The following is a 13,334-nucleotide window of genomic DNA, read 5'->3' as shown; positions in this document are numbered from 1 at the left end:
CGCTTGCACTTTGGACAGGAAGTAAAACTACTTTACTACTGAAGGAAGACTTCTCTCCCCAGCCAGCAACAGCCTAGCCAATGAGAAGCCACTGCTGCCCTGAACTGCTACTTTCCTCAATGGACATTCCTTTTCAACCGGCCCTCCCAACTCTCCCTTTTTCTTTATAAAGGCAGCTCTCCTCCTTTGTTCTCCGGATTTGCCTATGGTTTACCATAGCATGCATATCTAAATTGCAATTCTTTTGGCCATTCCCAAATAAACTCATTTTGAGATAAAATAACAGGCAAATTTGCTTTTTTAAGTTGACAACTTAAAATGAGATGATGAAAATGCAGTCCTTCTGGGGTGACCCTCTTTCACCAGAGGCACAAAGAGCAAAGAAAGGCATCTGCAGTGAGAAGCAAAGACGACAGACAGTGTGGCTCAGGGAAGGTTGACTGGGCTCCTGGCAGAATTCCAATATCTGACTTTAGTTCCCATGAGGGACACCAGAGTGTTTGCCCTAGTGTTCTGTGAGACTCTCCCAATCATTTTAATAAACTCATCATTTATGGCTTAAGCCATCTTTACTTGGTTTCTGCAGCTTGGAACCAAAAGGGCCTAAGACGAACTCCTAGCAGAGTGCATGAGACAGAAAAGGTACTCAAGAAAGAGCAGGTGTTCCGATGAGGATGATGACATGATGGCTACAGGACCAGAGAGACAATGAGGCGAAGAACAGGGATGGAGAGGAAGCTCATTTTGGATGGCAATCTTTTCATCCAAGTATGAAAAAGAGTCTTTGTAGAGCTGAGAGTGGTAGGACTGCAGTGCGGAGTGGAAAGGCAACAGAGGCTTTGGAACAGGTTCCGCGGGGCCAGCTGAGCTGCAGGGAAGGGGCCTTGTAAAGACAGAACAATCAGCATAGTTTATAAGTCTGTCTAGGAGCAGCACTGAGTGAGCAGGAGAGAAGAAAGCAGGGTTGACAGTGACAAGGAGGATCCAGTGCACGGTCAGAGAAAAGAAGGGCCAGTTAAGACTATTTACCACTTCTAGGCTGCTGAGGAGTGAAGTGAGGTCAGAGGGGACTGACTAACTTTCAGAATAGAGAGGGACTGGAGGTCATGGAGCAAAATAATAGAGGCAATAGACATGAAGGTGAGGGAGAAAGGTAAGAAGTGTGGTCACAAAGGGAAATTTCAGTGCTTTCATCTCATTCAGAAGAGTCCAGTTGTCACTCTTGTGAATGGGGAGCAGAAAGACAAACATCACGTTAGAGGCTCTATTCTAATCTCTGCTATTGAGAGGCAGGAGGGAGCTTGTAACAGCTGCCAGAAGGAATTAATACAACTTCAGAGGAACAACTTTACTGGTGAGAAACAGGGATTTTCCCAAAGGTGAGAGGGATTCTTATCGTTGGCTGTCTCAGGTTCAATTACGCAGCTTTCTCCTCAGGTGGAGAGCAAGGTCAAGCTGAGCAGAGCTGCTGGAGGACTGCAAGACCAAAATGAGATTCTCAACAGGAGACTGGAACCGAGTTTTATGAAGAGCGTGAAGTGGACCAGGTGGCTGTCCTGCGGATTCCAGACGTTCGAACTCCTGAGGAGCTGCCACCACAGGGGCCCTGCCTCTAAGTGGGCAGAACCTTTCGGGGCAAAGGGAACACCAGCCTTCTTCTAACAGCAGGAGGGAGAAACAAGCTGCTTGCCAGATGGAACGGGGTCTTGGGAAATCCGTTAGTCACAGGACATCATTGTTTAGCCTCTCTTATCTTGGACATGGGGGGTGATTTCTCTAAGAGAGGACGTAATAAGGGCACTGGCTAACAACATTCTTTTGCAGCCGCTGAGGGAAAGGACAAGTGCAAGCTCTTGGTTGTCTGGTATGTGCAGTTTCTGTGTTTCGTCACTGAAGCCCCAGGACGAAAGAAAGGTGAGGAGATGATAAAGTATACTTTTGGGCTCCACCATGCAGGCTGGCTCACTGAGAAAGGGGAGAATAACAGGAGGGGCTTTCTCTTCCATCAAAACTTACATTTGACACAGTATAACCCAGGTAAATTTTATGAAAGTAGAGAAAGGTCAATGGAGAATATGCCTGCAGGATGTGGCTATATGGATAGCTGGATGGGACAAAACTTTCCAAAGATTTGAGACAATACAAAACTAGCAACTTTTAACAGCTAATTGAGACCATCGTTTCACTCCTTGGAGGGATTAAGTTTTTAACTTCTAGTTTTAGATGATAACAAAAAGGTAACAGCATACTACCAAACAGCATGGCTGCAGCTGCCACGTTCGATAAATAGTGGGTGTGGAATGAATGGGGAACAGCTAATCACAATCCCACCTCACATTCCCACAGACCTCGCCATTTCAAAATGTTTTTGCATAGATTATCACATTTGAAAAAAAAAACAATTTATAATCAGCACATTTCCTGCTTTCAATGCAGATTTATTTTTCTAAGTTACTTGGTTAATTTTCTTACAGGGGCTAAACACTGCCCAAGCAATCTTTTACCGATTATTCAATCACTTGGCAAACCCTTTATTAGTAAATAAGTTTTGGCCTAGGCTTATGATCTAGATTTCATACTACACAGTCCAATTTGATGAAAATTCTTTAATTTTATGTTTTCAACGTGGATATACGCGCAAATTTTGTCCAAGCCAAAGCCCTTGAGAAGAAAAGCAGTTTTCTCCTGTTTTTCAAGGTAACTCTTTCCAATATAGCCCATTCCTTAAGCAAGATATTGGCAACAAAAATATTGGGAACCATTTCAAATGGTCTTGTTATATTTTAAAAGGTGAAGTCTCATTATGTTAGACACCTTTTCGGCAGCGACACCCTAAGCAGGTATGCAGCTTTTACAGATCCCTCCCTGTGTTTAAATTTGGCATCATCAATTTCCCTCCCTGCAGCAAGGCCATCTTCCTTGATCTCAGCAGCTTCCCCATCATGACGTGTCTACACAATCAGTGAGGTTGCCCCGATTTCTGGCTCACCAACAGGATTGGAAAAGGACAGCTAAGTGGTAGAAATGGAGAGGTTCTGCCCAGACCACAGGGCTTAGCTCACTAGGTATCAAGTCCAGCTCACTTTCAGCTTCCTTTGCTAGGAAGGCTATTAGGGGCCGTTGTGATCTTAAAAGGCCAGAATCAGTTTCTTCTGTTAATGCAGAAGGCGGCAGTAAGCACGTGTGTGAGCTTTCCTGTTTCCTGTCTCCAGTTCCAGGAAATTATTAGGGGGTGAGAAGAAGGGACAGGCATGTTAAAGAGCTCAGAATTTACTAATCTACCAGCTGAGTGTTAGGGATTTTACTCCGTGGATCTTTACTTACATTTATGACTCCTGTGGAATAAAATGGCCCCAGTGTCGGTCTTCATCCAACAGGTAGGGATGTAAAGTACCACCTGGCTCCATGTTCCCTGTGTAACACCATCTAGAGGACCCCCCCTTCAGCTTTCAGGACCAGGTCCACTCAGGAGGAACCACCCTGACCATGATTCTAGAGTGCAGGGTGCATGCATGGCTAATAGTCTTGGTATTCCTTATGGTCCCCAGCACATCATACGCTCTACTGATTGAACTGAAGGAGACACAGGGAGCAGGACAGGAGGGAATGATAGAAAGAGGAGAGGGAACTACAGATAAATCATCATTTTCCCAAAACCCAGGTAGCTCATCCTGGTACAGCATCTTTTAATGCTCCATAGACTGAATTACATTTCAACCTGAAAACACCCCCTGGCAGTCCTCCACCCCCACACCATTTTGGAGAGTCTCACTTAAGAGATAATTTATGAAATATATTAACTCTGACTGTTATTTCATCTCTTGAGCTTATTCCTCCTGCCCCTCCTCTGACCACGTGCTAATATGTGCCCACATGCACACAGCCTACAAAGCACCAAGAAGCAGAGCCAAAGAGGAATTTAATAAGCTCCACAGCTCCTTTCTAGTCCCTTGGGTCAAGTTTTCATAGGAATCCGTGTATGTGGGAACCGTCACAATTTAGCTACAGGCAGGTCTTTGTATTCTCTCAACCTGGTGATAAAGGGGGAGAATGGAAGAGGAAAACAAGGTGGGAAGGCTTGACTCTGAATATTATAGGCGAGAGAACATTCCAGCAGGGATGAACTACAAGGAAAAATTTTTCTATTCAGTCACGTAATCTCTTTATTTTTATTCTCACCAAATCTCTTCTCTGGTCTCTCTTAACACAGCCAGTACTATTTTCCTACATCTCTCCCTCTCTTTCTTATCAGCCTGACCTTTTCACCCAAATCAGATCTCCGTTGCAACCTTTGCTTTAGCTTTGAATCATCTTCTTTTCCCCACAGGGCACAATCTACAAAGTCCTGAGCTCTTGCTGAAAATGATTTTAAAAACTTGCCCATCCAATTCAGACCCTCATCCTCCTTCAGCTGTACCACCTGTGCTAGCTGTTGCTCATTCCTCCTTCAGGTCCTCTCTCTACTCAGTTACGGACATCTTCCCATCACTCTCCCAAATCTCGTATTTATTCTGTTAGGTCCCGTACAATGATGTGCTCACCACCAGTCTCTCATATTTACCTGGTCTAAATTTCCTCCCTTTAAGTCCTTCTCTAATGAACTTCCTTCATGAAATTCTTCTGTGAAGGCTTTCACATGAAAACAACTACCCTCTAAAACAGAAAAATAAAACTATAATAAATTGCAAATGCTGTAAAATTAAACCATTTAGAGTAAGTAAATTATTCTATTTGAAGTCTGAGGTGTCCGACAAATCATCATCTACCATGTGGTACATGACTTACCATTAAAATAAAAACATTAATGAGAATAATAATAGTAACATCTTCTCCACAGATATATAAAAGTGAGGATCCTAACTATGGTAATTTCTTATAAACAAAAGATAATTAATCAATTTAATATGTAACTATGTGACAAATCTTTTGAAGGATGGCAAAAAGCAAGGAAAAAAGCAAGATTTTATGTAATTTTTTGTAATGGCTAGAGGGAAAAATGGTTAATTATGTTTTTCAATGGAATTCTTTTGATCACTGGCCACTCAGTACAGTTTTCTTGATCCAGGTCTTCAAAGCTGGGATCGTAAGTTTTAATTCAAACGTTTTCAGCTGAACATTAATAACTAACTTTTCTAACTGCTAAACAGTGGTAATTAAATCAAACTGGTGTGGGTTACAGGACCAAAGGCTAACTGGGCAGTTGCCATTTTTTTTCTGGAATCACCTATTGTGTTTTCCCCGGAGTGGGAGGCCCAGGCAAAGGCTCTGAATGGGGAGGGGTCGCGGTTCTCTCCACTGCCGCAGAAGATGTGAGGACGCTGTTTCTGTCTCACAAACACTCACCAGAATTGCAGAGTAGCTTCCCCCTCCCTCCCACATTTATTTGGTTGAAGGATCGTCAGACAAGAGAAAAACACTCCCTCCTTAGAATGTATTCTGCACGAGCTGCCTTTTTAGAAATAACCCTCCCAGGTGCCGGCATGAATATTCACCAGAGTGGATCCGGCACAGGGGCCAGTCTCCATGCCGTGTACACTAATCCTTCAAAATGTATTCCAGGCGAGCTACCAGGGTAAACTCCTGCACAGAAACTGGGCTTTCCGGTGATGGATACTGGATGGCTGAAAGAAGGAAATCTGAGTGAAGGAGGCAGAGATGAATAAATCACTCATATCTGTCTAAGGCTCTGGCACAGCTAGACTTTGCCACTTTGACTCAAGCACAGCATGAGGCTTCATTAGAAAACTGTAGTGTGTGAATTAAACTGTTTCTTTTGTTCATCTGGCTTAGCTTTCCTCATCAAGAAGAATAAACATTTATCTCGCCTGTGCCCCATAATCCTATCTGCTGGGCCCCTTTTTACTTCTTATTTTGGCTGATAGGACCGACATGGGCATCCTGAGAACACAGTCCTGGTACCATGCAGGCACCCAATGTGTGTGTGCGTGCATCCACGTGCGCACTACTTCCAGGGATATTTAGGCTTTCACACACACACACACACACACACACACTCTATATCACTGCACGGACTCACATTCAGAAGGGTACAGACAGAAAAGATTAAGAACTCTCACAAGCCAGGGAAGGAATCATACCCAAGGTGGTGAGATTTCAGATTTCTCAGGATCCTCCCATTCTGGCACTGAATCCCCAAGAGCCAATACTGAGATTCACACTGAGCAGCGGAGGGGGACCCAGTTAAGGCAGCCTGTCTGAGTCATGTGTGAGACTGTCATAACCACCACTCTTCACACAATCAATGTTTAGGTGTCAGGGGCCAGGAGACATTCCCGGGGTAACCTCCAAGTTGCTGATGCTGAAACTGTTACATCTTTAAGCACAATTTGTACCCTAAAAGCTTGGGGCACTCAGGAGCTTGGGGCGTCCTAGTAGCTCAAAGGAAGAAGGAGCAGAAACATGTAAGAAGAAAACAGTGTGGCCTCTGTGACATTCAGGGCCAAGTTATCTTCTCAGCCTATTTGGACCATGAAGGACTCCACTGACTTTCCTGCAGCCTCTGACAGACAGAAGGACATAAGGACATTCTGAGGCAATGTGGTATAACTAGCAGCAGTGGCATCAATTGGGAAACAGGAGTTCCAACTCAGTCTCTGACTTGTGACCTTATCCTATCAGATTTATAATCTGTTAAAAGGTAGGGTGGAGGCTAGGGGAAGAGAGGGAGATGGATTTTAATTTAGATGACCTGTGGTTCCTTTTATTTTAATCTGTTTTTTAAATTTAATTGCAAAGAAATACATGATAAATCCTTTGGTACTTCTTATAAAATATCCATTATAAAAAGGTATTATACTTATTGCAAAAAATGTAAACCAATATTTTCAAAAATGTTCTTTAGTAGCAGAACCCCTATTACAAACATCATCTTGGAAGAATCTCAATATCCATAACAGATAAAAGTAGACCTGCTCTACTAAGGTCAGAGTTGGGGCTGAAGTCTCACCTGCTAGGCTTCCTATTGGCCCCTCCTTTTGGCAGCCCCCAAAGATCATCCTGGACAAAGCAAAGCTGGAAAAACCACTGGGTCATGGTACGTATCTTGTCCCCAAATTACATGTTGATATCAATATTCATATCTTTTAATAACAGGCTTATAAGTATTACTATTCACACTTTTTGAAACCATGAAATGCAAATGGACTTCCCTAATTCTTCGTATTCTCTATATGGATCAGAGCTGTGAGTGAGGAAAGGAGCTGAATAGATTAAGCATTGGTAAACTATGTCCCATGGCTGCCTACTTTTGTAAATAAAGTTTTACTGGAACACAGCTATGCCCACTTGGCAGAGCTGAGCAGTTGTGACAGAGACTATAATTTACCAAGTCTAAAATACCTACTACCTGGCCCTTTACAGAAAATGTTTGCTGACACCAGGAACAGACAGAAAACTGAAGCTGTTCTTATTGAGCAGTAAAGAGTTATGGCACAAAGGCAAGAAATAAAGGTATAGTTTAAACGAAGGCTCAGCTTAGCCTAGAAATGTCTAAAATCTCTTTCCTCTGCTGAAAGTGTTTCAACAGATTTTCATGCAGCAAATTCCACAAGGAGTTTTTGGATTCTGCTATAGTCCTAATCCCACCTTTGTTACTGTGACAACTGTACTGATAATTCTTAGATTTCTTTTTACCCCCAATTTCTGGTATTTCTTCTAAGAGTAAAAGAACAAGAAAGGAAATGTGACCAAAAACAAAAGCTCCAATTAAAAATGAAAACCTAAAAATCATTCCCAAACCCTCCCTATTCCCTGGACTGATGAAAGGCCCCAGAGCTCCATTCTCAAATTGAACATGTGCAAACAGGATAGTCACTGACCACCACCCTCCAGATCCCTACTACAGGACATGGAAGTAGTAGGGTAGGATGAAGAAGTTATAGAGACATTTAAAGTCAATAAACAATACACAAAAAAGTCATGTAGTCATCGAAAAGGCAGTTTATATAATAGCAGTAAAAAAATACTCTACCAGTTATAGAGGAAGATGACACCACAGACTAAACCACATCAATTAGGTAGACAGTGTTGAGTTATTTATCAGTCACCAGGAGAAAAAAGATTTGTATGGACCTATCCCCTTGCTCTCTCTCCAGTTCTGTCTACGGTGATTATAAAAGGATCTTACAAGAAAGCTGACCAGGGCAGTCTATGATCACAGAACAACAAAAACCTTATAGTGCTTGGTGTTTTAACAGAACTACTCATTTGGAATCTTTAATGAAACCAATTTTAAATGGATGACTCTATTTAACACTGTCTTCCCAAATAGTTCCAACTAATTTCCATGAATTCTCTATTTTTTCTCTGAGTCTAACATATACAGCTAAAATCTTACTCTAGTCAACACAATCATGACAAAGCCACTTGCCTATTCTACCAAGAAGGCTAATATCAACAAATATTATTTATCTGGTTACCACCAATTCTCAAACAATTCTCTATAGATAACGCTTTTTTTGTTGTTTCTAATAGGGCTAGAATGAACTTCCTAATAAAGACATTATTTGATTATAGATCCTTTATTATTTTTTTAACCTCAGGGAAGAAATGAATACAGAAGGTTAGATTTCAAGAAAAGAATTGACAAGGGTTTGCATTAGATATCAGGGGCTAAGTAAATGGCATATGCCTAAGAGACTCAGGAACAAGACCTATTATCCTAGACAACAACCACCCTTTCCCACAAGGTTCTTTTTTTTTTTTTTTGACAAAGATTAGCCCTGAGCTAACATCTGCTGCCAATCCTCCTCTTTTTGCTGAGGAAGACTGGCCCTGAGCTCACATCTGTGCCCATCTTCCTCTGCTTTATATGTGGGACGCCTACCACAGCATGGCATGCCAAGCGGTGCCATGTCCGCACCCGGGATCCGAACCGGTGAACCCCAGGCCGCCAAAGCGGAACGTGCGCCACCGGGCCGGCCCCTCCCACAAGATTCTTGAGGTAAGCATATGCCAAGGAAAGTCTCACAAAGTGAGAAGCAAAGGGACACTTCATTGCTATTAGAATTTTGGTCCAAAACTCTAATGCAAAAGGCACATGACAAGGAGCACTCCCTATTCCCAAGTTGGTTATGCCTGAACAGCTTCAACCAAAGCAGGCTAAGAGGCCTGCTCTGTCCCTTTTTCAACACCCAAAACTTATTCTTGGTTCCTACCACTACAATTTAAGGAAGGATCAACCCAACACACATTCTAGTACCACAGAAACAGAGTGAGTACAGAAGAGATCACTGTCCCCTGCTGCCTAGCACTGAGCTGTCCCTGGGCTGAAGCAGTAACCTTACCTTGGCTGCTCTAAGAGATGAAAGAGGAAATAAGAATGCTCAAGGAGAGAAAGGGATGGATCTGCTTACCACTTTGTTGTGAGGACAGAAGAGAGGAGAGGAATGAGGAGAGATGGGAGAGAGGTAGGAACAAAGAGAGAAGGCAAAGCCTCTTTCTAGAAGAACTGGTCCTGGCCCATGCCACTTAGGGCCCAGTGGGAGATGAGACACGAGAAGTGATTCCACTAAACTGTGGCCCACTCTCAGTCCTGCAAACTCACCAATCTGATCAGCATCTTCCCTGGAAAGGAACTAACTGCCTTGACCATGATCATCATTTTGGGGAGGAGTGAAGATGGGAATAAGGGAGGGCACAAAGAAATGGTGGAGGAAAAGGCAGAGGTATTTGAATTTCTTCTCCCAAGATCTAAAATCATGATACAGCTATTATCACTCTCCCACTGACTGCAGTTCTCATTTCAAATGTCCCAAAAGCCAGAAACACTCACTGCGATCCTACAAACAAAATATTACATTCCAAGTATTAGAGGAGGAAAAGACTGCAGGTGGTACGACAGTTGTTGCCCAATATCCCCTGTGAAAGTCAGAGGTCTTTTAAAGCACCATTTCATTCTAGGGCAGATGGGCATGATTGTTTTAACTCCAGATCTTAAAGACCAAAAATGTTAGTTCTAGCGGGACTTTGACATAATTAATCTGCCACTACAAAATAACATGGATGTGCAGGGAAGTTTCTGAGAATTTTATAAATACAGAAGAAAAGTCAACTCTCTATAACCTGGTTAGGTAAACAGGTGCTTTGGTTAATAAAATATGTCTGGTTAACAGATTCCATATGGATGGCCAATTTTAATGACAATTCAGATGTGATAAAATATACTTAGCTAGAGTAAAACCACACCAAATAAAATTTATTCTCCTTTTGATCAATCAGAAGGTAGCTGGGATCTTGCCCTGCCTCCCAAATTTCATTGGGGGCATCCACTATCCCTGCGCTGCTAAAGCACGAAGACCAGTCACAGAAAACCAGTACATCAAATGCCAGGGAGCAGTTTGTAATGGAAACATCATTTTTTTTCAAGAAATAAATTTTGTGAATAAAAACTCAACCATATACAATCAGTAATGTTCATTTTGGACAAGAATTACCCAGTAAGTAGATATAGGCTTTTTATTTACAGAACATTTTTGAAGCTGAGAATAATATAAAATACAATTATTATATTTACTGTTTTGGATACACCCAGAAGCTGTGTGCTTAAAGGGCATCTCTAAAAAATAAGTGAAAAAAAACCCCTCAGAATTATGCACTTTAAATGGGTAAATTGTATGGTATATGAATTATATCTCAAAAAGCTGTTTTAAAAAAATAAACAGAACACATAAACTATAGAGATTTACAAAAATTCCCAAGTAGATGTGAAATGTCAAGCGGGAGGCTGGCTGCTGTGGCAGAGTTGTTGACTGGATGAGTCAACCCCCTAACATGACCCTCAACTTCTTTCCCATCTTGCCAGGGCCAACTGTACGACAGTTCTACATAATAACGAAGTCCAAGTCTGCTAGGTGGGGCTTTAAAGAAAGCTTGGGCTTTCCTAATAAAAAGGAACAGACTTGGCTGGCAGGGCTCTTCACCCTTGTATCCCTTTGTCCTTCTCCTTCTTCCTGCCTACGTACAGACATAGGAGCTAAAGCTGTAGCAGCTGTCTGGTTTCTCTGAGGCAGAAATACATGTGGAAAAGACCAAGAAACTTCAAGAGCTTACCGAATTGCAGAACCAGTACTAGGAGTCACCCACTTGTGGACTTTTTATTATGTGAGACCAAACCAAACGAACAAACAAAACAAAAATATTAAAAAACTAACATTTGAAAAGACTTTCCTAATTAGGTTCTTTGTTATTTGCAGCTAAATGCAAGCTCTTTCACAGCAAATGAGTGCTACCAATACAAACAAACATTGTCAAGTCTTAGCCACAACCTTTAAAGAAAGTTTCTATAATTTACAACCTTAGGAAAGCAGGAGCAGGTTGACCAGAAGGTGCAGATGCCCTCTCTAACTGTCTTTTTAAGGCCATAGGAGGCTCTGCAGGATTGTGCAACAAACTGGAATCTTCCGAGCTAGAATTTTAGCACTTGTGGCACAGCCGTGTTCATGGTGGGGGGAGAGAGAGAAAGAACTCAAAATATACTTTGGTTTCTTCATCTCCTGCATGGAGACAGTGAAGCAGTTAAAGACTGTAAGCACTGTAAGACATGGCAACGAAAAGGACCATTAGCGATTTCTAAACATTAAACTGTATGGAAAATCTAAACAGACTCGCCTGGTGTTGTTACAGTAAAAGGATAATGTGGCAAGCCTGGTAATATCATAAGCATTGAGAAACATGGTTTCAGACATCCTAAGGTAAAAGGCAGGAAGAGGATCCTTAACATTAGGTCTTAAGGGCACAAGGAAAGAAAATCCAGGGAGAAGTAAAAGCATACTCTGCAATTATCTATGTAACCAATACTTTTTATACTGAATCTGATACATTGTTGAAAGAGGCAACACAGCAGAAAAATAATGATTCCTCAGCTGGAGTTAAGCCTCTGAGTGTCCTGCAAAGTTGCTGAAAGGAGTTCTTGAGGGGCACCAAGCAGCCTGTCATCATAATCATTTTTCCTAGGAGAAGGATGCCGAATGGAGGTGGATAGAAGGAGAGGCAAGAAGAGGAGATGGAAGTTTTTCTTGATCTCAGTGCTTCTGATTGTTTTTAATTAGAGATACAAGGATGTTTTGGTCAAGTGCCTCTGTGGTTACCAGTTTACAAAGGGCTAAACTTTAAAAAAGAGAGACACTAACATCAGGTGCTACCAAGAGGCACCAAAAGTATCTTAACAAGGTGACAAAATTGGGGTCCTAGGAAAAAAACTTTCGATTTGAGGGTGCCTAAGGAATTGAAGGTTTTCAAAGGTAAACTTTTGCTTTGGATTAATTCAAGGGTTAACTTTAAATGACTGTGACCTTTCACAGTTTTCAGAATAGCTTTATTCACTTGATACTCAAAAGATATATTCAAGCAATGTGACATATTAAACCTGTAGACATTTCAGTCAATTTGCTGAAAGTCCTACGCTTCTGTTAGCCCTCATGAGAAAAGCCTCATTTCGGTGACCCTGTGCAGCCTATCCTGAGGGTAGCAATGTGTAAACATCTGCTAAAGTAAAACCACAGAAGGAAGAGGTTGATGCTTCCCATTCATTTGCTCTTTCAAGGTGAATGATTCTCGTTTTTAATTGTTTAAAGCACTATTGGTGAAGTGATTATTTGTTTTAGAGAGGTCTCAAAAAATAATTCTGGATAATTACTAAATATACACTTGTGCATGAAATATTGGGTCAAATGGGATTGATATTCTTTGTAAAAATGTCTTCTTGATGAGTTAATCTTTGAAAACTAAAAGGATTTTCTTTTCACGTATCCAGCTATATTTTATGATGACTAGTTGTCAAGTTCTCTAATCACTCAAGAGAGAAAACTGGTTGACATGTGAGGTAAATCAAACACAAACACACACACACACACACACACTTTTTGGGGGGCATTGAACCTTTCCTGGTTTCCCAGAGAACATCTGAATTCTAGCACCCCTCTTGTATTTTTAACACGCAATTTAGTTGCCACAGCAATATTTTCCAGTCTTGAAATACCTCTAGGATGAAACTGACTGAGGTATATTTACTATGCCCCCAAACTCTGCTATCTGTTTCCAGGCTCCAGGATTTCTGGTCCCCTACGCGTTCACACAGTTCAGACTCCCGCATCTACTGGGAACCACAGACATAATTTTTTATTCAACAATTTTTCTGGGAACCAGAGTTCTGAGGTCTGAGGGTGAAAGAGAAGACTCTACAGCGATGCAGATAGGCTGCGAGAGAAACAACACTTGGGAAATAAATCAGGGATCAGCAAGACAAGGAAGAATTCCTTGGTTCAGGGCTGTGACAGACGACGCTCAGCATGACTGATATGAAGCAAATTTTGTAA

General features: G+C 41.7%; 1 protein-coding gene and 1 long non-coding RNA gene across 3 annotated transcripts in view; one reads left to right on the top strand and one right to left on the bottom strand.

Annotated features, from left to right (window-relative positions):
- The window catches only part of BTBD9 (BTB domain containing 9), a 381,549-nt gene that overhangs the window by 82,629 nt on the left and 285,586 nt on the right, over positions 1–13,334 (bottom strand). The window lies entirely within an intron of this gene.
- The window catches only part of LOC139045842 (uncharacterized), a 29,195-nt gene continuing 16,490 nt past the window's right edge, over positions 630–13,334 (top strand). Inside the window, exon 1 of one of the 2 annotated variants that reach the window (XR_011504993.1) lies at positions 630–1,914. This is a non-coding gene — a long non-coding RNA (uncharacterized lncRNA). The remainder of the gene's footprint in view (positions 1,915–13,334) is intronic. The other variant, XR_011504992.1, reaches the window with a different exon arrangement.

Source organism: Equus asinus, chromosome 8 (assembly GCF_041296235.1).
Source record: "Equus asinus isolate D_3611 breed Donkey chromosome 8, EquAss-T2T_v2, whole genome shotgun sequence".
NCBI lineage: Eukaryota > Metazoa > Chordata > Mammalia > Perissodactyla > Equidae > Equus > Equus asinus.
The sequence above is the reverse complement of the archived record's forward strand: the minus strand, read 5'-3'. Positions and strand labels throughout refer to the sequence as shown.